The 26,424-nt window shown below is 49.5% G+C and overlaps 2 protein-coding genes and 1 long non-coding RNA gene across 5 annotated transcripts in view; 2 read left to right on the forward strand and 1 right to left on the reverse strand.

Moving 5' to 3' along the window:
• Window positions 1-26,424, forward strand: part of LOC119373656 (ribonuclease Oy) — a 335,955-nt gene that overhangs the window by 254,125 nt on the left and 55,406 nt on the right. The window lies entirely within an intron of this gene.
• The window catches only part of LOC119373653 (probable chitinase 10), an 84,921-nt gene that overhangs the window by 9,295 nt on the left and 49,202 nt on the right, over window positions 1-26,424 (reverse strand). The window lies entirely within an intron of this gene.
• On the forward strand, window positions 14,213-17,576 carry LOC125756334 (uncharacterized). The gene is made up of 3 exons (XR_007414383.1): window positions 14,213-14,377; window positions 14,555-14,643; window positions 17,358-17,576. It is a non-coding gene; the product is annotated as an uncharacterized LOC125756334 (long non-coding RNA).

Here is a 26,424-nt window from a genome sequence, read left to right on the forward strand (position 1 = left end):
CGCTAACTACGCAGTTGCTGTCAGAGAACAAGGGAGCAGCTTTTAGAACATTCCATGTTCGGCTGGACCACGATGACGCGACTTTTTTTTTCTTGAGGTTTTCTTTTCTGCATTGCCCATCGCGTTGATCGCTGTGATAAGAACGGCGTCGTGGCGCACTGCGACAGTGACGTAAACACAAGATTGACCAATGCGCAGGCACGTCGACCGCCGACCGTCGTCGGCCAAGCATCACGTGATCTTGATTTCCGTCGTCGGGGAGCGTCTTTCCGTGGTTTTGGACCCCCCATTTTGCTTTCTTCCTTCGACCGCGGTGGTCGCTTTGTCTGTCTGCTGAGCTCTGCGTCGCAATGCTGTCGTACTCACGCACTGACACTGCAGGCTGCGCTCGACGACGTCGCGCTCGTGTTACCGTGCGTCTTCTACACGGACTCAGAAAGAACTGCCTTCAACCTCCGAACATTGAAAATGTGAGGAACATTTCGAAAAACTTCGTGCCTGACAAGCCTTCTGACACCGCCGCAGACAGTGCGTTTCGGTTGCTACCAGAGACTGCTCGCTGCTCAACATGTGCAAGAGTGACTGTGAACTTGCCACGGACATTTATTTCGACTCTCAAGTTCCTCCCGCACGACAATTCTCGCCCTGCAAGCGAGCTTCTGGAATACATGTGACCTCGGCAAATGCACGGCGTTACCATAGTAGGCCTAAGGCTAATGGCTTCCTCCGGGGAAGCCGAAGAAGTGAACTTACAAGTCGCAAGTCATGCCTTGCGTGGACTCATTTTTCGTTGTGCGCGTTCACCAACCGTCGGCGTCGCCTGGACAAAGAACTTCGATTCATGGTGGACATTTCTCCGAGGACCAGTGGAACCACCCCTCTTCACGGAGTGCTTGGTCATCGGTCAACAAGTAAGATAGGGAGTCCCCGAGCTCGCGAGGGTGGTACGCAGCTTAGATAGTGTGTCAGTTGAGTTTCTCGAATTGGTACGCGCCAAGCGTCTTGGTTACGCTCGCAAAAAGTTGCGTGAGGTTAGCTGCGTCATAAAATTAAGCCCGAATCTTTTTCTGGGCGAGCTGCGGCCACGTATCGGGTGTTCGCCGTGACGGAATTTGAGCGGACGGAGCGCGTCGTTCAGTGGCGTAGCCAGGGGCTGACACACCGGGGACCCATGCCCCCCACCCCCCTCAGATTTTTTTTCTTTTGCCATAGCACAAAGCAGAAAAGGTCACTCGACCACATTTGCCTGTCCGGCCCGCACTTCAGATCAAGGAGGTGCCTCCCCCCCCCCCCCCCCCCCTCCCCCCCCCCCCCCCGAAAAAATAATTTCCCCCCCCCTGGCATCGCGGTGTGGCGATGCAATTGGCCTCGAAGTTACGGAGTCGCCCTCTATCGGACGCGCCTCGATTGCTGCTACAGGATACCGCCGGCGCGCTCCCCATAGGTTTTGCGCCCCTACAAAAACGCCTCGCGGAAGCCCTCGCTTTCTGTAAGTACTTTCGAAATGGCGTGTTCTGTATGCAAAATATATTTTCGCGAACTCAATCACAAGATAGCACAGTCGCTGTCTCTTTGCAGAAAACCGAGCACCCGCTCACGCTATCACCGTTAGACCCCTGAAACCGGCTTCTTGCGTGAGGGTACTCGCTGAGTGCACTAGGAAATATCTCGTTAGGGTGCCTGTATAACCAAACGGAGCTAACAGAAAGAAGCCTCAAGAGCGATCGCAGGGTTCCGACGACTGATGGTGCCTCTGCATGTATGAGCGTCTGGCATTATGTTCGTCAGGTTTCGCTTTTGCTGCGACGCGTTTTGGCACCGCGCTTGAACTTTACGCCGCAAAATGAGAATTTGTGAGTAAACAAACAACTACTGTTGCGCGGACGCTATGACGTTCAAAAACAATTTCCTTACAACTGCGGCTTCGGTGCGCATGGCCTTTGTGATCGCCGTCCCGACGATTCAGTGTTTTTTTTTTTCTTTTTCGGTCTATTCGGGTCGTTTCAATTATTTGACAAGTTGTCTCGCACTGCGTATTGATCGCTTCTCAGCGCAAATGCCGCTGCTTCTGTTTTCTTATAGCGCATTCGTTGTTTGGTGCTCAAGAAAACGTGAGCAAATGGACGCCTTTTTCAATGTTAATTATCGCGTTTGCATTCCAGTGATGCCGCTCTCTGTCATCAAAAAATTCATAGCCAAAGCTTCACCACTTCGAGATTGCTGTTGGAAGAAGAACAGTCTAACGACAGCATGTAGCGCATGCACGCCTAGAAAAGAAAGAAAATACAGTAACGTTTGCCGGATTTGTTCGCAAACGTCGGCTGTGAACTAGCCCACATGAACGAAAGAGCGGTAATAAAATAGCTTTGCAGCAACCAGCAGCCGCAAAGCAGGATTAATTATTTGGCGTGCCCCAGCATTTTGCAGCAGTGTCGTGTCTAACGCCAACAGGGTGGCATCTTCCACGTAAATAAATAAGGCTCCAAGAAAATACAGGTTGGCCGGTGGGCCGATCATCGGTGGGCGCTCACGGAGGCAATCAAAATTATGTAGCTTATGAAGCTGCAGCCTCAATGGGAAGGTGCCCGTCGGCGTCCCGCGTCGGCGGCGCCAACACGAGCGATGCAAAAAATAATCGCCGTGATGGTGTCACCGTATGACCACAGATCGCCAAAATGTAGCGTCATTATGCGTCACTTGTTACGTCATGTGCGTATTCACAGTCATGCGCTTTGCATTGCCTCCGGGAGTACGGAGGCCGTGCAAAACCGCGTTAGGTGCAGAACCTTTTGGAGGGGGGCGCGGGAGAATCAGTACTGTGACAAGAAGATGCTTTCGCCTTCTACCTTTAACGAATGCATAAGGGACCCTGTGGGGTTTTTAATTCAGCGTTCTAAACAATGACTTCCGTTGAGCCGATTTTGTGGACGCGCCGGGGCCGACGATCGAGGTCGCATTGGAGGGTTCTGGTCATCGAGTTAAAGGTAGCTTTTACCATCCTGGAATAAGCACATTTGGCGGGAAGCCGCGCGCGACCATCGCTCAGTGCGCGCTGTCTGCTACTCACCGAACATCGCAGGCCCGACGCAGTCAAAAGTCTTCGGCGGAAGTGCTTGTTGCACACAAGTCGTAACGGATACTACTTGCCGGTTCTTAGTTACAACCACCCATTCCTGTTTCTTGTCCCGCGTGCACGACACTGGGCTCCTTTGTAAGCGCGGCACTGCGGCACCGAGCGGTAGAGCCCCATGTTCTCGCCTTCGGAGGCAGCCACTCTATTACAATGGCTTCAATTGAAGAAAATGAGAGAAAACTTCCGTTGAACACACCGCAGCGCATTGGGACTTGAAACTCGTTTTCAGACGCGGCAGTGCGCCACAAGCAGCCGACGCGGCCGCTCAGACCACGTTCCTGCCAAGCACGTACCCGACGGTGGCGCCGGCGTTTCCATTGGGCTGAGGCAATACTTCAGGCATCTCACAGACGTGTGACCACGGGTAGCTTGAGCCGTCCTCTCTCGATCCGACATTTGCCTGTTCCGAATGACGTTGCGACCTCGACCACTATTTCGTGATTAGGTACTTCGCGCGCGATAAGGGTTGAAGTGTGGTTTTCTGTTAAGCGAAATGTGGCTTCGAGGAAGCAAACGACATGCGGCATTGCCTCGTTAGCTCGATAGCTTTGTTAGTGCTGCTGAACTTCTTCGGGCTGCAGGTCAGCGCTTCCTGCTGCAGCCAATGTGAGTGGCCGTCAACCTTGTTGCACTTCATGTGCGTGTGCGGGCAGTATGTTTGCCCATTACTGTGGTGCGCACCTCGCACACTTGGTTGAACGCGCCGCTCGCTTTGTCGAGTTCTTGGAACACGGCCCGCGCACGCGTGCGAACCTCGTCAGGGTGAGTATACCAGTTATTCCTACGTTCGTATTTCTAAAGAGAATTTGTTGAACGTTTCAGATGCCTTGTACCTGCGGGCTGCAATACATCGACGTGTGACCACGGCAGTCATCCGAACACCAGCACGTGAATCCATCGTTGCGGCGAGTATCATCCCAACATTGCAAATGAGATGACAGGGGTATTCCAGACTGGCGAGGTGGCAGTTTTGGTGTCTAATCAGAGCCCCCACTTTTGGTGGCCGGCTGTTGCAGCCATATCGGGTCTTCTCCTTGACGAAATCGAAGAGGACGGGGTACGGGCGGGGGGCGCGCCGCATACAGCTTCAGCCTTAGCGAACGTGATAGGCAGGACATGACAGGTGTCCTCTTCCGATTTCGCCGTGGATATTGAACCCGTTCCGAATGTCTTTTGTGGAGCGACCACTATTTCGTGTCGAGTAGCCCGCGCGCGATTGTGCGCTCGAGCGAAATGTGGCTTCGCGGAAGCAAACGGCATTCGGAACTGCCTCGCCAGCTTTTGATTAACCGTACTGTAGAACGTGCTGTTCACCTTACAGCGCGGTTTCATTCCAGTTATTGCTGCTTTTCCTGGTCGCTGTGTTTCTCATGATCCCGCTTATTCACCGTGCTATGCTTACCACGCAGCTTTGAGGTTTACTTTCAGCCTTTTCTTCAAGTCCCGCCGACCTTCCAGGAGGAGTCCATGGAGCGCCGCACATTATTTTGGACATGGTGTGTAAGCGCGTATTTTACATGTCCACTTTTTTTTTTTTTTAAGAAGCGGCTTTTGCACCTATTGGTATACACCAGGGCCGGCGGATGTCCCGTTCCTGAACGAGCTATGCATCGAAGGTTGTCCAGCCCGAGTCCACGGTGGAGATGGCGTTGAACACCACCCGTCCTGTCGCAGTGTCGGCAGCACTTCCACGTTCAACCGCCGATACTCCTGTCAGCAGGAGGCACTTCAGTAAGCGCCATATGGTAAATATCACGTACGCAAAACTTACTGCAGCTGTGTTTACATGTGTTTAACGATTCCGTCGTGTCTTTTCAGCTTTTCCGCGTCTATCTCCACTGCTACCCGTGGAAGGGGATGAAGCTGGCTCTTGCAGATTGGTTCCAATGTATACGTTCTTGAGGTCTTCTGGGCAACACGCGTCACATGACCGAACTTACTGCCACCTTCGCACTGCTTCGCTGATGGCGTCATCGAGGGAGGCTGCACATTGCTGCTACTCGTGGTATTCTGTTGGTAGGTGTCACATTCGCACAACTCTTGCTTCAGCTGTGTTTACATGTGCTTAACAATTCCGCCACCTTTATCGCAGCCTCACCGCGCCTGTCTTCATTTGATACCCGTGACAAGGAGATTGAGCTGGCACCAGCACATTGGTTCCAATGTATACGTTCTTGAGGTCTCCTGAGCAACACAAGTCACATGACCGAACCTGCTGCCATCTTCGAACTGCTTCGCTGATGGCGTCAGCGAGAGTGGCTGCACATTGCTGCTACTCGTGGTATTCTGTTGGTAGGTGTCACATTCGCACAACTCTTGCTTCAGCTGTGTTTACATGTGCTCAACAATTCCGCCGCCTTTCATTGCAGCCTCACCGCGCCTGTCTTCCTTTGATACCCGTGACAAGGAGATCCAGCTGGCACCTGCAGATTGGTTCCAATGTATACGTTCTTGAGGTCTCCTGAGCAGCACAAGTCACATGACCGAACCTGCTGCCGTCTTCGCACTGCTTCGCTGATGGCGTCAGCGAGAGTGGCTGCACATTGCTGCTACTCGTGGTATTCTGTTGGTAGGTGTCACATTCGCACAACTCTTGCTTCAGCTGTGTTACATGTGCTCAACAATTCCGCCGCCTTTCATTGCAGCCTCACCGCGCCTGTCTTCCTTTGATACCCGTGACAAGGAGATTGAGCTGGCACCAGCACATTGGTTCCAATGTATACGTTCTTGAGGTCTCCTGAGCAGCACAAGTCACATGACCGAACCTGCTGCCGTCTTCGCACTGCTTCGCTGATGGCGTCAGCGAGAGTGGCTGCACATTGCTGCTACTCGTGGTATTCTGTTGGTAGGTGTCACATTCGCACAACTCTTGCTTCAGCTGTGTTTACATGTGCTTAACAATTCCGCCGCCTTTCATTGCAGCCTCACCGCGCCTGTCTTCCTTTGATACCCGTGACAAGGAGATTGAGCTGGCAACCAGCACATTGGTTCCAATGTATACGTTCTTGAGGTCTCCTGAGCAGCACAAGTCACATGACCGAACCTGCTGCCATCTTCGCACTGCTTCGCTGATGGCGTCAGCGAGAGTGGCTGCACATTGCTGCTACTCGTGGTATTCTGTTGGTAGGTGTCACATTCGCACAACTCTTGCTTCAGCTGTGTTTACATGTGCTTAACAATTCCGCCGCCTTTCATTGCAGCCTCACCGCGCCTGTCTTCATTTGATACCCGTGACAAGGAGATTGAGCTGGCACCAGCACATTGGTTCCAATGTATACGTTCTTGAGGTCTCCTGAGCAGCACAAGTCACATGACCGAACCTGCTGCCATCTTCGGCACTGCTTCGCTGATGGCGTCAGCGAGAGTGGCTGCACATTGCTGCTACTCGTGGTATTCTGTTGGTAGGTGTCACATTCGCACAACTCTTGCTTCAGCTGTGTTTACATCTGCTTAACAATTCCGCCGCCTTTCATTGCAGCCTCACCGCGCCTGTCTTCCTTTGATACCCGTGACAAGGAGATTGAGCTGGCACCAGCACATTGGTTCCAATGTATACGTTCTTGAGGTCTCCTGAGCAGCACAGTCACATGACCGAACCTGCTGCCATCTTCGCACTGCTTCGCTGATGGCGTCAGCGAGAGTGGCTGCACATTGCTGCTACTCGTGGTATTCTGTTGGTAGGTGTCACATTCGCACAACTCTTGCTTCAGCTGTGTTTACATCGTGCTCAACAATTCCGCCGCCTTTCATTGCAGCCTCACCGCGCCTGTCTTCCTTTGATACCCGTGACAAGGAGATTGAGCTGGCACCAGCACATTGGTTCCAATGTATACGTTCTTGAGGTCTCCTGAGCAGCACAAGTCACATGACCGAACCTGCTGCCATCTTCGCACTGCTTCGCTGATGGCGTCAGCGAGAGTGGCTGCACATTGCTGCTACTCGTGGTATTCTGTTGGTAGGTGTCACATTCGCACAACTCTCGCTTCAGCTGTGTTTACATGTGCTTCAACAATTCCGCCGCCTTTCATTGCAGCCTCACCGCGCCTGTCTTCCTTTGATACCCGTGACAAGGAGATTGAGCTGGCACCAGCACATTGGTTCCAATGTATACGTTCTTGAGGTCTCCTGAGCAGCACAAGTCACATGACCGAACCTGCTGCCATCTTCGCACTGCTTCGCTGATGGCGTCAGCGAGAGTGGCTGCACATTGCTGCTACTCGTGGTATTCTGTTGGTAGGTGTCACATTCGCACAACTCTTGCTTCAGCTGTGTTTACATCTGCTTAACAATTTCGCCGCCTTTCATTGCAGCCTCACCGCGCCTGTCTTCCTCTGATACCCGTGACAAGGAGATTGAGCTGGCACCAGCACATTGGTTCCAATGTATACGTTCTTGAGGTCTCCTGAGCAGCACAAGTCACATGACCGAACCTGCTGCCATCTTCGCACTGCTTCGCTGATGGCGTCAGCGAGAGTGGCTGCACATTGCTGCTACTCGTGGTATTCTGTTGGTAGGTGTCACATTCGCACAACTCTTGCTTCAGCTGTGTTTACATCTGCTTAACAATTTCGCCGCCTTTCATTGCAGCCTCACCGCGCCTGTCTTCCTCTGATACCCGTGACAAGGAGATTGAGCTGGCACCAGCACATTGGTTCCAATGTATACGTTCTTGAGGTCTCCTGAGCAGCACAAGTCACATGACCGAAACCTGCTGCCATCTCGCACTGCTTCGCTGATGGCGTCAGCGAGAGTGGCTGCACATTGCTGCTACTCGTGGTATTCTGTTGGTAGGTGTCACATTCGCACAACTCTAGCTTCAGCTGTGTTTACATGCTGCTTAACAATTTCGCCGCCTTTCATTGCAGCCTCACCGCGCCTGTCTTCCTTTGATACCCGTGACAAGGAGATTGAGCTGGCACCAGCACATTGGTTCCAATGTATACGTTCTTGAGGTCTCCTGAGCAGCACAAGTCACATGACCGAACCTGCTGCCATCTTCGCACTGCTTCGCTGATGGCGTCAGCGAGAGTGGCTGCACATTGCTGCTACTCGTGGTATTCTGTTGGTAGGTGTCACATTCGCACAACTCTCGCTTCAGCTGTGTTTACATGTGCTCAACAATTCCGCCGCCTTTCATTGCAGCCTCACCGCGCCTGTCTTCCTTTGATACCCGTGACAAGGAGATTGAGCTGGCACCAGCACATTGGTTCCAATGTATACGTTCTTGAGGTCTCCTGAGCAGCACAAGTCACATGACCGAACCTGCTGCCATCTTCGCACTGCTTCGCTGATGGCGTCAGCGAGAGTGGCTGCACATTGCTGCTACTCGTGGTATTCTGTTGGTAGGTGTCACATTCGCACAACTCTCGCTTCAGCTGTGTTTACATGTGCTTCAACAATTCCGCCGCCTTTCATTGCAGCCTCACCGCGCCTGTCTTCCTTTGATACCCGTGACAAGGAGATTGAGCTGGCACCAGCACATTGGTTCCAATGTATACGTTCTTGAGGTCTCCTGAGCAGCACAAGTCACATGACCGAACCTGCTGCCATCTTCGCACTGCTTCGCTGATGGCGTCAGCGAGAGTGGCTGCACATTGCTGCTACTCGTGGTATTCTGTTGGTAGGTGTCACATTCGCACAACTCTCTGCTTCAGCTGTGTTTACATGTGCTTCAACAATTCCGCCGCCTTTCATTGCAGCCTCACCGCGCCTGTCTTCCTTTGATACCCGTGACAAGGAGATTGAGCTGGCACCAGCACATTGGTTCCAATGTATACGTTCTTGAGGTCTCCTGAGCAGCACAAGTCACATGACCGAACCTGCTGCCATCTTCGCACTGCTTCGCTGATGGCGTCAGCGAGAGTGGCTGCACATTGCTGCTACTCGTGGTATTCTGTTGGTAGGTGTCACATTCGCACAACTCTTCGCTTCAGCTGTGTTTACATCTGCTTAACAATTTCGCCGCCTTTCATTGCAGCCTCACCGCGCCTGTCTTCCTTTGATACCCGTGACAAGGAGATTGAGCTGGCACCAGCACATTGGTTCCAATGTATACGTTCTTGAGGTCTCCTGAGCAGCACAAGTCACATGACCGAACCTGCTGCCATCTTCGCACTGCTTCGCTGATGGCGTCAGCGAGAGTGGCTGCACATTGCTGCTACTCGTGGTATTCTGTTGGTAGGTGTCACATTCGCACAACTCTTGCTTCAGCTGTGTTTACATCTGCTTAACAATTCCGCCGCCTTTCATTGCAGCCTCACCGCGCCTGTCTTCCTTTGATACCCGTGACAAGGAGATTGAGCTGGCACCAGCACATTGGTTCCAATGTATACGTTCTTGAGGTCTCCTGAGCAGCACAAGTCACATGACCGAACCTGCTGCCATCTTCGCACTGCTTCGCTGATGGCGTCAGCGAGAGTGGCTGCACATTGCTGCTACTCGTGGTATTCTGTTGGTAGGTGTCACATTCGCACAACTCTTGCTTCAGCTGTGTTTACATCTGCTAACAATTCCGCCGCCTTTCATTGCAGCCTCACCGCGCCTGTCTTCCTTTGATACCCGTGACAAGGAGATTGAGCTGGCACCAGCACATTGGTTCCAATGTATACGTTCTTGAGGTCTCCTGAGCAGCACAAGTCACATGACCGAACCTGCTGCCATCTTCGCACTGCTTCGCTGATGGCGTCAGCGAGAGTGGCTGCACATTGCTGCTACTCGTGGTATTCTGTTGGTAGGTGTCACATTCGCACAACTCTCGCTTCAGCTGTGTTTACATGTGCTAACAATTCCGCCGCCTTTCATTGCAGCCTCACCGCGCCTGTCTTCCTTTGATACCCGTGACAAGGAGATTGAGCTGGCACCAGCACATTGGTTCCAATGTATACGTTCTTGAGGTCTCCTGAGCAGCACAAGTCACATGACCGAACCTGCTGCCATCTTCGCACTGCTTCGCTGATGGCGTCAGCGAGAGTGGCTGCACATTGCTGCTACTCGTGGTATTCTGTTGGTAGGTGTCACATTCGCACAACTCTTGCTTCAGCTGTGTTTACATGTGCTTAAACAATTCCGCCGCCTTTCATTGCAGCCTCACCGCGCCTCTTCCTTTGATACCCGTGACAAGGAGATTGGAGCTGGCTTTTTGCAGATTGGTTGCCAATGTATACGTGCTTTGACTTTCTCTTGGGCTGAGCGTCACAGTGACCGCTTCTTACTGTGTTGTGTTGCTGTTCGCTGATGGCGTCATGGAGAGCACATTGCACATTGCTGCTACTCTTTTACATTGTCTGTTGGTTGTGGCACGCTTTCACGTTCAAGCCTCACATTACTGTGCCCCAGCACATTGGTTCATGTATACGTTATTGAGGTCTCCTGAGCAGCACAAGTCACATGACCGAACCTGCTGCCATCTTCGCACTGCTTCGCTGATGGCGTCAGCGAGAGTGGCTGCACATTGCTGCTACTCGTGGTATTCTGTTGGTAGGTGTCACATTCGCACAACTCTCGCTTCAGCTGTGTTTACATGTGCTCAACAATTCCGCCGCCTTTCATTGCAGCTCACCGCGCCTGTCTTCCTTTGATACCCGTGACAAGGAGATTGAGCTGGCACCTGCAGATGGTTCCAATGTATACGTTCTTGAGGTCTCCTGAGCAGCACAAGTCACATGACCGAACCTGCTGCCATCTTCGCACTGCTTCGCTGATGGCGTCAGCGAGAGTGGCTGCACATTGCTGCTACTCGTGGTATTCTGTTGGTAGGTGTCACATTCGCACAACTCTCGCTTCAGCTGTGTTTACATGTGCTCAACAATTCCGCCGCCTTTCATTGCAGCCTCACCGCGCCTGTCTTCCTTTGATACCCGTGACAAGGAGATTGAGCTGGCACCAGCACATTGGTTCCAATGTATACGTTCTTGAGGTCTCCTGAGCAGCACAAGTCACATGACCGAACCTGCTGCCATCTTCGCACTGCTTCGCTGATGGCGTCAGCGAGAGTGGCTGCACATTGCTGCTACTCGTGGTATTCTGTTGGTAGGTGTCACATTCGCACAACTCTCGCTTCAGCTGTGTTTACATGTGCTCAACAATTCCGCCGCCTTTCATTGCAGCCTCACCGCGCCTGTCTTCCTTTGATACCCGTGACAAGGAGATTGAGCTGGCACCTGCACATTGGTTCCAATGTATACGTTCTTGAGGTCTCCTGAGCAGCACAAGTCACATGACCGAACCTGCTGCCATCTTCGCACTGCTTCGCTGATGGCGTCAGCGAGAGTGGCTGCACATTGCTGCTACTCGTGGTATTCTGTTGGTAGGTGTCACATTCGCACAACTCTCGCTTCAGCTGTGTTTACATGTGCTCAACAATTCCGCCGCCTTTCATTGCAGCCTCACCGCGCCTGTCTTCCTTTGATACCCGTGACAAGGGGATGGAGCTGGCTCCAGCAGACTGGTTCTAATGCCTACGTTCCTGAGGTCCTCGGGGTATCACTCGTCGCATGGCCGTACTTATTGCCACATTTGCACTGCTTCGCTGACGGCGACGTTCAGGGAGACGGGACATGGCCACTACCTTTGCAGACGGTAGGAAAAGACTTCATTATTTGTATGTTCCTCCGCCACTGACACGCAAGGCTCGCAACTTTGCCCTCCTCCTCGCCTTGGAGTCCGCACCCAGCAGCCGATGTCGATGAAATTCATGTGCGAAGACTATCGGCTCCGTTTGTACATAATTATTGTACGCAGGGCCGTAACTAAGGGGAGTTGAGGGGTTCTGACACCCCCGGAAATTTTTTGATGCTTTAACTTTCGGGTGACACTAAAATACTTGCGCGCCCACACAGCGACCACCAGTTGCCAAAGTTAGCCATTCTACACACAAACACCCCCCGAAAAAAATTCCCGAGTACGGCCCTGATTGTACGCGCCTAGATTCCTTGACCTATGCTCTAATTGGCAAATATGGAACGTTGGTCGGAGTGTCGCGACGCTGCCAGGCTAAAATTCTTCCATTCAAATTATTTTTCAAAACTAGGCATTCGTGCGGAGGACTGTATCCTTACTCTCAGCTAGGTCGTTCCGTCATAAATACGGTCCAAACGTTGAACGTGTTTGTGCACAGAAATGAGTTGCAGCTTTTCTTTTTTTTCGCGAACTGTTTCCACAGAATTCTGCATCACACAGTCCTGCTATTTAGCCATTGCGGCTAACTTTATTCCGTATATCGTTTATTATATGCATTCGTTTTGTTATCGGAATTGAATCTGTGCTGCACTATCTGATTGCATGTATGAATTTTATGTACAGCCGTGAGCAATGACTTGCAACACTCAAATTACTTTTTAAAACTTCATTAAACCACCTTTTGTGTAAGTTCATGCATGTTTTTATGTGTGCGTGTATGCGTACAAATGCAAAATTTAACAATTTTGGATAGGGGTCACAAAAGCACTAAAATAACTATATTTGCAGGAAAAGCGCCAATAAGCCCCCCCCCTCCCCCAAATAAAAAAAAACTGGAAAGCTCAACACTAGTGGTGAGAAGACTGAGGAAACAGCGGAGTTAGTGGCCTACCCCTTCTCTTTTCCCTCCTCCTCAGCCTCACTCTTTTCCGATCCCTTGCTATGCTGTACTCTACGTGGATGTGCTATGCTTCACCCTCTCCCTTTCTCATTTCCTTCCTCGTCGCCATCTCATTACTCATCCTCACCCTCACTTCACTTTCCCGCCCCCTTGCTACACTACTGTGGTCATTTGTTCGCTTTGTGTGCCTTGGCATAGCCAGGCTGAGTTCCCCATCTTCTCTTAACGTCGCTACTCCTCGCTCAACCAGATAGTTAATTCGGGAGGACAACGGAGTTTCGCCAGGCTTAAACAGCTCCGCTGTGAAAAAAAATAACGCGACCAGATACGGTAAAATCCTAAACGACTCGGTGAAAAAAGCACAAATCCGCTTATTATAAGCGGAACTGGCAAACTCTAAGAAGGAATGTCACCGCAGCCAACGTTTCTACAAGGGGACCTCGTTTATTTGCTGCTTTGACGAAGACAAATCCATCTGCAGAAACGCTGGCTACAGCGGCGTTCCCTGTTAAGACTTTCCTTTTTTGATCTGTGCGCAGGCATGATAGTGCGGCTGTGTTTTCGGATTCCTCGAATTACACTAACGCGCATCTCGCCTGTCGTTTCAGGCTCCCAACGTGTTCTGGCGTGTGGCGCACTACAGAAGATTGGTTCAGCTCGCTCACTGGCATCAGCAACATCCGTGGCATTTCCTCAAGAGCGACTGTCTCCAGCCTGACCGTCCTACCGGGGACTCTGGACCAGACAAGTCTTCCTACGTTTCTAAGACTTCGTTGGTGTCCTGCACTGTCTTGGCTGTGTGTGGTTGTTCTCCGCAAAGACTGCAGTCGCCGTCCGCTCGACCACCTACCAGATCCTGTGTTGCACCAATGTCAATGGTTCAGTGTAGCAACCCACTCTATGTTGAGAGCTGCGCTTCGCTAAGCCAACGGCTGGGGCATCTACCAGTTACAACAATATGAACCCAAAAAACTGATTTCTCACATATGAGTAGATCTGTGAATGTTTGGCGGTGAGGGTAAGGACATTTACATTGTGCGCTTTTGCAGCAACGAATAGATGGTGCCTGTTCATGTGCACTTTCATTTGCTCACATCGGCTAAGTCAGCAGCTAATCTCTGATCGTCTTGGTCGGTCTTGAATAGAACGAACTTGTTTCAACAGGGTTCGGTGCACATTGTGGTTTTCACACTTGTCATTGTCGCTAGTAACGACCATAACCCGTTGATAGATTTTTGCTTCCGGCCATACTGATTGTGTATACGGCGCCGAAATGATCGTTCGCTATCGCTCATGGACATCCACTTTGCAAACAGTTCAAGCATTTGAAAAGCCTCCCTATCTTCCCATCTACTTCTTCCTTCCCCTTCACCTGTTTGGCTTCAGTCCTCTATATGGTTGATCACGGGGCGTTTTCATTCATTGAATTGACTTGTTCAAAATCCTTCATGATTTATATCTGTAGGAGCCCGCTTGGCTTTGTCCCGATGTTATCACTCGGACCTTTGATTCACTGAACTTACTTGCACCGAATTTGTCGTGTCGAATCGGTATAAGCCCGCTTGGCTTTGTCCCGAGGTTAGAACTCCGACCTTTGATTCATTGAACTTATTTGCACAGTATTCGTCGAGTCGCATCGGTAGAAGCCCGTTTGGCTTTGTCCCGAGGTTAGAACTCGGCCCTTTAATTCATTGAACTTACTTGCACAGAACTCGTCATGTTGCATCTGTAGAAACCCGCTTGGCTTTGTCCCGATCTAGTACTCGGGCATTTCATTCATTGAACTTATTTGCACAGACCTCGTCGTGTTGCATCGGTAGAATCCCGCTCGGCATTGTCCCGAGGTTAGAACTCGGGCCCTTGATTTATCGCACATATTTGCACAGTATTCGTCGTGTCTAATCGTTAGAAGCCCGCTTGGCTTTGTCCCGAGGTTAGAACACCGGCCTTTGATTCATTGAACTGATTTGCACAGAATCCGTCGCGTCGCATCGGTGGAAGCCCGCTTGGCTCGTCGTTTGTCCCGAGGTCAAACTCGCCTTTAATTCATTGCTTATTTGCACAGAATTCTTTCTAATCGTAGAAGCCCGCTTGGCTTTGTCCCGAGGTTAGAACTCGGGACCTTCATTTATCGCACATATTGCCCGAACTTCGTGTCGATCGGTAGAAGCCCGCTTGGCTTTGTCCCGATTGAACTCGGGACCTATTTATCGCACATATTCCACCGAATCCGTCGAATCGTAGAAACGCTTGGCTTTGTCCCGATTAGAACACCGGCCTGATTCATTCAACTTATTTGAAGAATTCCCGCTTGGTAGAAGCCCGTTTCGTTTGCCCGAGGTTAGAACTCGGGCCTTTGATTGATTGAACTTATTTACACAGAATTCCTCGTGTCGAATCGGTAGAAGCCCGCTTGGCTTTGCCCCGAGGTTATAACTCGGGCCTTTGAATTATTACTTATTTGCACAGAACTTGTCATTTTCCATCGGTAGAAGCCCGTTGGCTTTGTCCCGAGGTTAGAACTCCAACCTTTGATTCATTGAACTTATTTGCAGAGAACTCGTTGTATTGCATCGGTAGAAGCCCGTCTGGCTTTGCCCCGAGGTTAGAACTCGGGCCTTTGATTCATTGAACTTACTTGCGCAGAACTTTGCACGGTAGAAGCCCGTTTGGCTTTGTTGAGGTTAGAACGGGCTTTTGTTGCATTTGCACAGAACTCGTCATGTTGCATCGGTAGAAGCCCGTTTGGCTTTGCCCCGAGGTTAGAACTCGGGTCTTTGAATCATTGAACTTATTTGCACAGAATTCGTCGTGTTGCATCGGTAAAAGCCCGTTTGGCTTCGTCCCGAGTTTAAAACTCGCCTTTGATTCATTGAACTTTGCACAAAATTCGTCGCATCGGTAGAAGCCCGTGCTTTGTCCCGAGGTTAGAACTCGGGCTTTGAGTTCATTGAACTTATTTGCACACAACTCGTCATGTTGCATCGGTAGAAGCCCGTTTGGCTTTGCCCCGAGGTTAGAACTCGGGCCTTTGAATCATCGGACTTATTCGAAGAACTCAAGTGTCGGTAGAAGCCCCCTGCTTTGTCCCGAGGTTAGAACTCGAGCCTTTGATTCATTGAACCTATTTGCACAGAATCGTCATGTTGCATCGGTAGAAGCCAGTTTGGCTTTGCGCCGAAGTTAGAACTGCCTTTGATTCCTTGAACTTATTTGCACAGAATTCCTCGGTCGAATCGGCAGAACCCGCTTGGCCTTCTCCCGGGTTAGAACCGGGCCTTTGAATCATTGAACTTGTTTGCACAGAATTCGTCGTGTTGCATCGGTAGAAGCCAGTTTGCTTCGCCCGAGGTTAGCACTGCGTTTGATTCATTGAACTTATTTGCACAAAATTCGTCGCAGGTAGAAGCCCGTTTGGCTTTGTCCCGAGGTTAACTCGGGCCTTTGATTCATTTAACTTATTTGCACAGAACTCGTCGTGTTGCAGAAAGCCCGTTTGGCTTTGCCCGAGGTTAGAACGGGCCTGTCATCGACTTATCGCACAGAACTAGTTGCATCGGTAGAAGCCCCCTTGCTTGTCCCGAGGTTAGAACTCGAGCCTTGATTCCCCTTATTTGCTGAGAACTCATCGTTATCGGCAACCCGCTCCTTCTCCCGGGTTAGAACCGGGCCTTTGATTCATTATTATTTGCACAGAAATTATTTGCACGGTAGAACCCGTTTGGCTTTGCCCCGAGGTTAGAACTCGGGCCTTTGATCATCGTTATTCGCACAGAACTCGGTCGGTAGAAGCCCGTTTGGCTTTGTCCCGAGGTTAGAACTCCAACCTTTGATCGGCAGAAGCCCGCTCCTTCTCCCGATTGAACTTATTTGAACTTATTTGCAGAGAACTCGTTGTGTTGCATCGGTAGAAGCCCGTTTGGCTTTGTCCCGAGGTTATAACTCCAAACTTTGATTCATTGAACTTATTTGCAGAGAACTCGTCATGTTGCATCGGTAGAAGCCCGTTTGGCTTTGTCCCGAGGCTAGAACTCCAACCTTTGATTCATTGAACTTATTTGCAGAGAACTCGTCGTGTTGCATCGGTAGAAGCCCGTTTGGCTTTGCCCCGAGGTTAGAACTCGGGCCTTTGAATCATTGAACTTATTTGCACAGAACTCGTCATGTTGCATCGGTAGAAGCCCGTTTGGCTTTGCCCCGAGGTTAGAACTCGGGCCTTTGAATCATTGAACTTATTTGCACAGAATTCGTCGTGTTGCATCGGTAGAAGCCCGTTTGGCCTTGCCCCGAGGTTAGAACTCGGGCCTTTGAGTCATTGAACTTATTTGCACAGAACTCGTCATGTTGCATCGGTAGAAGCCCGTTTGGCTTTGCCCCGAGGTTAGAACTTGGGCCTTTGAATCATTGAACTTGTTTGCACAGAATTCGTCGTGTTGCATCGGTAGAAGCCCGTTTCGCTTTGCCCCGAGGTTAGAACTCGGGCCTTTGAATCATTGAACTTGTTTGCACAGAATTCGTCGTGTTGCATCGGTAGAAGCCCGTTTGGCTTTGCCCCGAGGTTAGAACTCAGGCCTTTGAATCATCGAACTTATTTGCACAGAACTCGTCATGTTGCATCGGTAGAAGCCCGTTTGGCTTTGCCCCGAGGTTAGAACTCGGGCCTTTGATTCGTTGAACTTATTTGCAGAGAGCTCGTCGTGTTGCATCGGCAGAAGCCCGTTTGGCTTTGTCCCGAGGTTAGAACTCGGGCCTTTGATTCATTGAACTTATTTGCACAGAACTCGTCATGTTGCATCGGTAGAAGCCCGTTTGGCTTTGCCCCGAGGTTAGAACTTGGGCCTTTGAATCATTGAACTTGTTTGCACAGAATTCGTCGTGTTGCATCGGTAGAAGCCCGTTTCGCTTTGCCCCGAGGTTAGAACTCGGGCCTTTGAATCATTGAACTTGTTTGCACAGAATTCGTCGTGTTGCATCGGTAGAAGCCCGTTTGGCTTTGCCCCGAGGTTAGAACTCAGGCCTTTGAATCATCGAACTTATTTGCACAGAACTCGTCATGTTGCATCGGTAGAAGCCCGTTTGGCTTTGCCCCGAGGTTAGAACTCGGGCCTTTGATTCGTTGAACTTATTTGCAGAGAGCTCGTCGTGTTGCATCGGCAGAAGCCCGTTTGGCTTTGTCCCGAGGTTAGAACTCGGGCCTTTGATTCATTGAACTTATATGCAGAGAACTCGTCGTGTTGCATCGGTAGAAGCTCGCTTGGCTTTGTCCTGAGGTTAGAACTCGGGCCTTTGAATCATTGAACTTATTTGCAGAGAACTCGTTGTGTTGCATCGGTAGAAGCCCGTTTGGATTTGCCCCGAGGTTAGAACTCGGGCCTTTGAATCATTGAACTTGTTTGCACAGAATTCGTCGTGTTGCATCGGTAGAAGCCAGTTTGGCTTTGCCCCGAGGTTAGAACTCGGGCCTTTGATTCATTGAACTTATTTAGACAGAATTCCTCGTGTCGAATCGGTAGAAGCCCGCTTGGCTTTGCCCCGAGGTTATAACTCGGGCCTTTGAATTATTACTTATTTGCACAGAACTCGTCATGTTCCATCGGTAGAAGCCCGTTTGGCTTTGTCCCGAGGTTATAACTCCAACCTTTGATTCATTGAACTTATTTGCAGAGAACTCGTTGTGTTGCATCGGTAGAAGCCCGTTTGGCTTTTTCCCGAGGTTATAACTCCAACCTTTGATTCATTGAACTTATTTGCAGAGAACTCGTTGTGTTGCATCGGTAGAAGCCCGTTTGGCTTTGTCCCGAGGGTATAACTCCAACCTTTGATTCATTGAACTTATTCGCACAGAATTCGTCGTGTTGCATCGGTAGAAGCCCGTTTGGCTTTGCCCCGAGGTTAGAACTCGGGCCTTTGAATCATTGAACTTATTTGCACAGAACTCGTCATGTTGCATCGGTAGAAGCCCGTTTGGCTTTGCCCCGAGGTTAGAACTCGGGCGTTTGAATCATTAAACTTATTTGCACAGAATTCGTCGTGTTGCATCGGTAGAAGCCCGTTTGGCTTTGTCCCGAGGTTAGAACTCGGGCCTTTGATTCATTGAACTTATTTGCAGAGAACTCGTCGTGTTGCATCGGTAGAAGCCCGTTTGGCTTTGCCCCAAGGTTAGAACTCGGGCCTTTGAATCATTGAACTTGTTTGCACAGAATTCGTCGTGTTGCATCGGTAGAAGCCCGTTTCGCTTTGCCCCGAGGTTAGAACTCGGACCTTTGAATCATTGAACTTATTTGCACAGAATTCGTCGTGTTGCATCGGTAGAAGCCCGTTTGGCTTTGCCCCGAGGTTAGAACTCGGGCCTTTGAATCATTGAACTTGTTTGCACAGAATTCGTCGTGTTGCATCGGTAGAAGCCCGTTTCGCTTTGCCCCGAGGTTAGAACTCGGGCCTTTGAATCATTGAACTTGTTTGCACAGAATTCGTCGTGTTGCATCGGTAGAAGCCCGTTTGGCTTTGCCCCGAGGTTAGAACTCAGGCCTTTGAATCATCGAACTTATTTGCACAGAACTCGTCATGTTGCATCGGTAGAAGCCCGTTTGGCTTTGCCCCGAGGTTAGAACTCGGGCCTTTGATTCGTTGAACTTATTTGCAGAGAGCTCGTCGTGTTGCATCGGCAGAAGCCCGTTTGGCTTTGTCCCGAGGTTAGAACTCGGGCCTTTGATTCATTGAACTTATTTGCACAGAACTCGTCATGTTGCATCGGTAGAAGCCCGTTTGGCTTTGCCCCGAGGTTAGAACTTGGGCCTTTGAATCATTGAACTTGTTTGCACAGAATTCGTCGTGTTGCATCGGTAGAAGCCCGTTTCGCTTTGCCCCGAGGTTAGAACTCGGGCCTTTGAATCATTGAACTTGTTTGCACAGAATTCGTCGTGTTGCATCGGTAGAAGCCCGTTTGGCTTTGCCCCGAGGTTAGAACTCAGGCCTTTGAATCATCGAACTTATTTGCACAGAACTCGTCATGTTGCATCGGTAGAAGCCCGTTTGGCTTTGCCCCGAGGTTAGAACTCGGGCCTTTGATTCGTTGAACTTATTTGCAGAGAGCTCGTCGTGTTGCATCGGCAGAAGCCCGTTTGGCTTTGCCCCGAGGTTAGAACTCGGGCCTTTGATTCATTGAACTTGTTTGCACAGAATTCGTCGTGTTGCATCAGTATAAGCCCGTTTGGCTTTGCCCCGAAGTTAGAACTCGGGTCTTTGAATCATTGAACTTATTTGCACAGAATTCGTCGTGTTGCATCGGTACAAGCCCGTTTGGCTTTGCCCCGAGGTTAGAACTCGGGCCTTTGAGTCATTGAACTTATTTGCACACAACTCGTCATGTTGCATCGGTAGAAGCCCGTTTGGCTTTGCCCCGAGGTTAGAACTCGGGCCTTTGAATCATTGAACTTGTTTGCACAGAATTCGTCGTGTTGCATCGGTAGAAGCCCGTTTGGCTTTGCCCCGAGGTTAGAACTCGGGCCTTTGAATCATTGAACTTGTTTGCACAGAATTCGTCGTGTTGCATCGGTAGAAGCCAGTTTGGCTTTGCCCCGAGGTTAGAACTCGGGCCTTTGATTCATTTAACTTATTTACACAGAATTCCTCGTGTCGAATCGGTAGAAGCCCGCTTGGCTTTGCCCCGAGGTTATAACTCGGGCCTTTGAATTATTACTTATTTGCACAGAACTCGTCATGTTCCATCGGTAGAAGCCCGTTTGGCTTTGTCCCGAGGTTATAACTCCAACCTTTGATTCATTGAACTTATTTGCAGAGAACTCGTTGTGTTGCATCGGTAGAAGCCCGTTTGGCTTTGTCCCGAGGTTATAACTCCAAACTTTGATTCATTGAACTTATTTGCAGAGAACTCGTCATGTTGCATCGGTAGAAGCCCGTTTGGCTTTGTCCCGAGGCTAGAACTCCAACCTTTGATTCATTGAACTTATTTGCAGAGAACTCGTCGTGTTGCATCGGTAGAAGCCCGTTTGGCTTTGCCCCGAGGTTAAAACTCGGCCTTTGAATCATTGAACTTAGTTGCCAGACCTCGTCATGTTGCATCGGTAAAGCCCGTTTGGCTTTGCCCCGAGGTTAGAACTCGGGCCTTTGAATCATTGAACTTATTTGCACAGAACTCGTCGTGTTGCATCGTTTGCATCGGTAGAAGCCCGTTTGGCATCGGTTGCCCCGAGGTTAGAACTCGGGCCTTTGAATCATTGAACTTATTTGCACAATCGGTTCGCTTGTCCCCGAGGTTAGAACTCGGGCCTTTGATTCATTGAACTTATTTGCATCGTCGTGTGCATCGGTAGAAGCCCGCTTGGCTTTGTCCCGAGGTAGAACTCGGGCCTTGAACCTTGTTTGCACAGAACTCGTGGGCCTTTGACCATTGAACTTGCTTTTGCATCGAGGAACCCTCGCTTTGCAGGATTCATTGGGCCCGTTATTTCACATGAACTTGTCATGTTGCATCGGTAGAAGCCCGTTTGGCTTTGCCCCGAGGTTAGAACTCGGGCCTTTGAATCATTGAACTTGTTTGCACAGAATTCGTCGTGTTGCATCGGTAGAAGCCCGTTTCGCTTTGCCCCGAGGTTAGAACTCGGGCCTTTGAATCATTGAACTTATTTGCACAGAACTCGTCGTGTTGCATCGGTAGAAGCCCGTTTGGCTTTGCCCCGAGGTTAGAACTCGGGCCTTTGAATCATTGAACTTATTTGCACAGAATTCGTCGTGTTGCATCGGTAGAAGCCCGTTTGGCTTTGCCCCGAGGTTAGAACTCGGGCCTTTGATTCATTGAACTTATTTGCAGAGAGCTCGTCGTGTTGCATCGGTAGAAGCCCGTTTGGCTTTGTCCCGAGGTTAGAACTCGGGCCTTTGATTCATTGAACTTATTTGCACAGAACTCGTCATGTTGCATCGGTAGAAGCCCGTTTGGCTTTGCCCCGAGGTTAGAACTTGGGCCTTTGAATCATTGAACTTGTTTGCACAGAATTCGTCGTGTTGCATCGGTAGAAGCCCGTTTCGCTTTGCCCCGAGGTTAGAACTCGGGCCTTTGAATCATTGAACTTGTTTGCACAGAATTCGTCGTGTTGCATCGGTAGAAGCCCGTTTGGCTTTGCCCCGAGGTTAGAACTCGGGCCTTTGAATCATTGAACTTATTTGCACAGAACTCGTCATGTTGCATCGGTAGAAGCCCGTTTGGCTTTGCCCCGAGGTTAGAACTCGGGCCTTTGATTCATTGAACTTATTTGCAGAGAGCTCGTCGTGTTGCATCGGCAGAAGCCCGTTTGGCTTTGTCCCGAGGTTAGAACTCGGGCCTTTGATTCATTGAACTTATATGCAGAGAACTCGTCGTGTTGCATCGGTAGAAGCTCGCTTGGCTTTGTCCTGAGGTTAGAACTCGGCCTTTGAATCATTGAACTTATTTGCAGAGAACTCGTTGTGTTGCATCGGTAGAAGCCCGTTTGATTTGCCCCGAGGTTAGAACTCGGGCCTTTGAATCATTGAACTTGTTTGCACAGAATTCGTCGTGTGCATCGGTAGAAGCCAGTTTGGCTTGCCCGAGGTTAGAACTCGGGCCTTTGATTCATTGAACTTATTTAGACAGAATTCCTCGTGTCGAATCGGTAGAAGCCCGCGTTGGCTTTGCCCCGAGGTTATAATCGGGCCTGTGAATATTACTTATTTGCACAGAACTCGTCATGTTCCATCGGTTAGAAGCCCGTTTGGCTTTTGTCCCGAGGTTATAACTCCAACCTTTGATTCATTGAACTTATTTGCAGAGAACTCGTTGTGTTGCATCGGTAGAAGCCCGTTTGGCTTTTTTCCCGAGGTTATAACTCCAACCTTTGATTCATTGAACTTATTTGCAGAGAACTCGTTGTGTTGCATCGGTAGAAGCCCGTTTGGCTTTGTCCCGAGGGTATAACCCAACCTTTGATTCATTGAACTTATTCGCACAGAATTCGTCGTGTTGCATCGGTAGAAGCCCGTTTGGCTTTGCCCCGAGGTTAGAACTCGGGCCTTTGAATCATTGAACTTGTTTGCACAGAATTCGTCGTGTTGCATCGGTAGAAGCCCGTTTGGCTTTGCCCCGAGGTTAGAACTCGGGCATTTGAATCATTGAACTTATTTGCACAGAACTCGTCATGTTGCATCGGTAGAAGCCCGTTTGGCTTTGCCGCGAGGTTAGAACTCGGGCCTTTGAATCATTGAACTTATTTGCACAGAATTCGTCGTGTTGCATCGGTAGAAGCCCGTTTGGCTTTGCCCCGAGGTTAGAACTCGGGCCTTTGAATCATTGAACTTATTTGCACAGAATTCGTCATGTTGCATCGGTAGAAGCCCGTTTGGCTTTGCCCCGAGGTTAGAACTCGGGCCTTTGAATCATTGAACTTGTTTGCACAGAATTCGTCGTGTTGCATCGGTAGAAGCCCGTTTGGCTTTGCCCCGAGGTTAGAACTCGGGCCTTTGAATCATTGAACTTATTTGCACAGAACTCGTCATGTTGCATCGGTAGAAGCCCGTTTGGCTTTTCCCCGAGGTTAGAACTCGGGCCTTTGAATCATTGAACTTATTTGCAGAGAACTCGTCATGTTGCATCGGTAGAAGCCCGTTTGGCTTTGCCCCGAGGTTAGAACTCGGGCCTTTGAATCATTGAACTTATTTGCACAGAACTCGTCATGTTGCATCGGTAGAAGCCGGTTTGGCTTTGTCTCGAGGTTAGAACTCGGGCCTTTGAATCATTGAACTTATTTGCACAGAACTCGTCATGTTGCATCGATAGAAGCCCGTTTGGCTTTGCCCCGAGGTTAGAACTCGGGCCTTTGAATCATTGAACTTATTTGCACAGAACTCGTCATGTTGCATCGGTAGAAGCCGGTTTGGCTTTGTCTCGAGGTTAGAACTCGGGCCTTTGATTCATTGAACTTATTTGCAGAGAACTCGCTGTGTTGCATCGGTAGAAGCCCGTTCGGCTTTGCCCCGAGGTTAGAAGTCGGGCCTCTGAATCATTGAACTTGTTTGCACAGAATTCGTCGTGTTGCATCGGTAGAAGACCGCTTTGGCTTTGTCCCGAGGTTAGAACTCGGGCCTTTGATTCATTGAACTTCTTTGCACAGAACTCGTCGTGTTGCATCGGTAGAAGCCCGCTTGGCTTTGTCTCGAGGTTAGAACTCGGGCCTTTGATTCATTGAACTTATTTGCAGAGAACTCGCTGTGTTGCATCGGTAGAAGCCCGTTTGGCTTTGCCCCGAGGTTAGAAGTCGGGCCTTTGAATCATTGAACTTGTTTGCACAGAATTCGTCGTGTTGCATCGGTAGAAGCCCGTTTGGCTTTGCCCCGATTCACAAACCAACCTTATCCTTATCTTTTGGTTAGAAAACAAACCTTATGTCGCCTTTCCTAACCTTATCGGCCTTTGAATCATTGAACTTATTTGCACAGAAATCGTTGTGTTCCATCGGTAGAAGCCCGTTTGGCTTTGCCCCGAGGTTAGAACTCGGGCCTTTGAATCATTGAACTTATTTACACAAAATTTCTCGTGTCGAATCGGTAAAAGCTCGCTTGGCTTTGCCCCGAGGTTAGAACTCGGGCCTTTGGATTCATTGAACTTTTTGCACAGAACTCGTCGTGTTGCATCGGTAGAAGCCCGTTTGGCTTTGCCCGAGGATTAGAACTCTGGCCTTTGATTCATTGAGCTTATTTGCACAGAATTCGTCGTGTTGCACCGGTAGAAGCCCTCGGGCCTTTGAATCATTGGACTTATTTGCACAGAACTCGTCATGTTGCATCTGTAGAAGCCCACTTGGCTTTGTCCCGATGTTAGTACTCGGACCTTTGATTCATTGAACTTGCACCGAATTCGTCGTGTAGAATCGGTAGAAACCCGCTTGGCTTTGTCCCGAGGTTAGAACTTCGCCCTTTGATTCATTGAACTTATTTGCACAGTATTCGTCTTGTCGCATCGGTACACGCCGCTTGGCTTTGTCTCGAGGTTTGATTTCGTGGTGGTTATTTTGACCATTGCACCTATATTTTGTGAAACGTCATCGTGTTTTTAGCATTCGAAGCACCTCTTTGGCTTTGGCTTCAGGGTGTGCTGCAGTGCGGTTTAGTCATTTCAACTAAATTGTTGTAAAACAGTTTCGTTGTCACAAACAAGGGTTTCATGCAAATTCTCGGTCCTCTCACATTTCTGACTGTCCGCCAAAATGTTTTAAGTGACAGGTCATGATGGCTCTGCTTGTGAAGCTCCCACATTTTTGTGTTCGCCATCACGGCGGTTTGGTTTCCGGAGTGATCGCCACTTTGACATCCTCCCTTAAAGTCTGTTAGAGCACTTCTTTACTTGGCTTTGACAGGTGGTCTGATCTTGGATTGATTGCTTCACACATTGAGTGGATTTGTTGTATAATGATGCTGGTGTGGGAAGCACTTGTTTGGTGTAGCCTGTTAATCTGACATATTTCTTTCATGTATACTCTCTTGTAGGACGCGAGAGTTTCATACATGGCCTCTGTTCATTTGCACGTCGCTCATCACAAATTTAGAACTTCAACACGCCGCTGCAAAAGTGCACAGCGTGAATAAGTGGGAAAGGGGTGGGTGTTTACCCTCACCAACAAACACTGTGGCCTATGCAAAGGCTTCTATGTTTTGAGACTCGCAATAAAACTGGTTCGTGGTGTTAGCCCACCATGCTCGTAATTTGTCCAGTCTGAATCATTTTTCGTCGATGAATGCAAGCATCCACTTTCAAGTGCTGTGCTTCTCAATCTGTGTATTGCTTCCGCTCTTTGTGCAGGTAAACACGCGCACTAAAACATCGAAGGTCGTTGGACCATGGAACCTTACAGAAATTGTTGCTATCATAGACTCCACACACAGTCGGGCATCGGATCAGCATGTTGCTTTGTCGAAGTGGGCCACATGGATCTTTGTCCTGTGTAACTCTTACGTTTGTACCTCGGACTGTTTCTCCGCTGTTGCTCTTTGTCCATCGTCTCAAGGACTCAGTGGTTAAGTTCAGCAATTTAAAGACTTGTAGCTATTCGCGTGATTTTAGGCCTCTTTACATCCTGTCATTGTAACCATCCGTCACTGCTAACACCACAGACATTGTGCTCTTTGGCCACATCTGGCCCTCGCGCCACAATAACCCACGAATCATAATCACCAACGATGTATAATTATTGCGTAGATTATATTAGCCGATATTAAATTTCCATGACCATTAGCTCAAATCACTGTGTGTACATTGCTTGAAAAGTCAATGAAAATGTTAACACTGTCCTTGGAGAATCGCTACATGGCCTGCACTTTTCTGCGTACTTCGACTTTCCATCGTCTTGACTAATTCCAACCAAAAGTGCAAGCACAATGGTAAGTACTTTGCTTGTTCTTACGTTCTTAACATGGCCACGGAGGTATATACTCATGTAAAAAAATTTTGCTCCGAGTTAAAATCGATCTGAATCGATGGTCTTAATATATATAAGAGCAGATATGGTGAGAGATTGTATGGAGTGAAATGTGCATGGCCAGATAGAAATAACTCGATACCTACAGAAATCATATAGGTATCAACAGACATAACATGGATACCAGCCTGCTTAGTAAATTGGGGAAACCTGTCTTCTATAAAAAATACAAGGCTTTAATCATCAAGATGTATTAAATATGAGCTGGAACA

This window comes from Rhipicephalus sanguineus, chromosome 11 (assembly GCF_013339695.2).
Source record: "Rhipicephalus sanguineus isolate Rsan-2018 chromosome 11, BIME_Rsan_1.4, whole genome shotgun sequence".
Classification (NCBI taxonomy): Eukaryota; Metazoa; Arthropoda; class Arachnida; order Ixodida; family Ixodidae; genus Rhipicephalus; species Rhipicephalus sanguineus.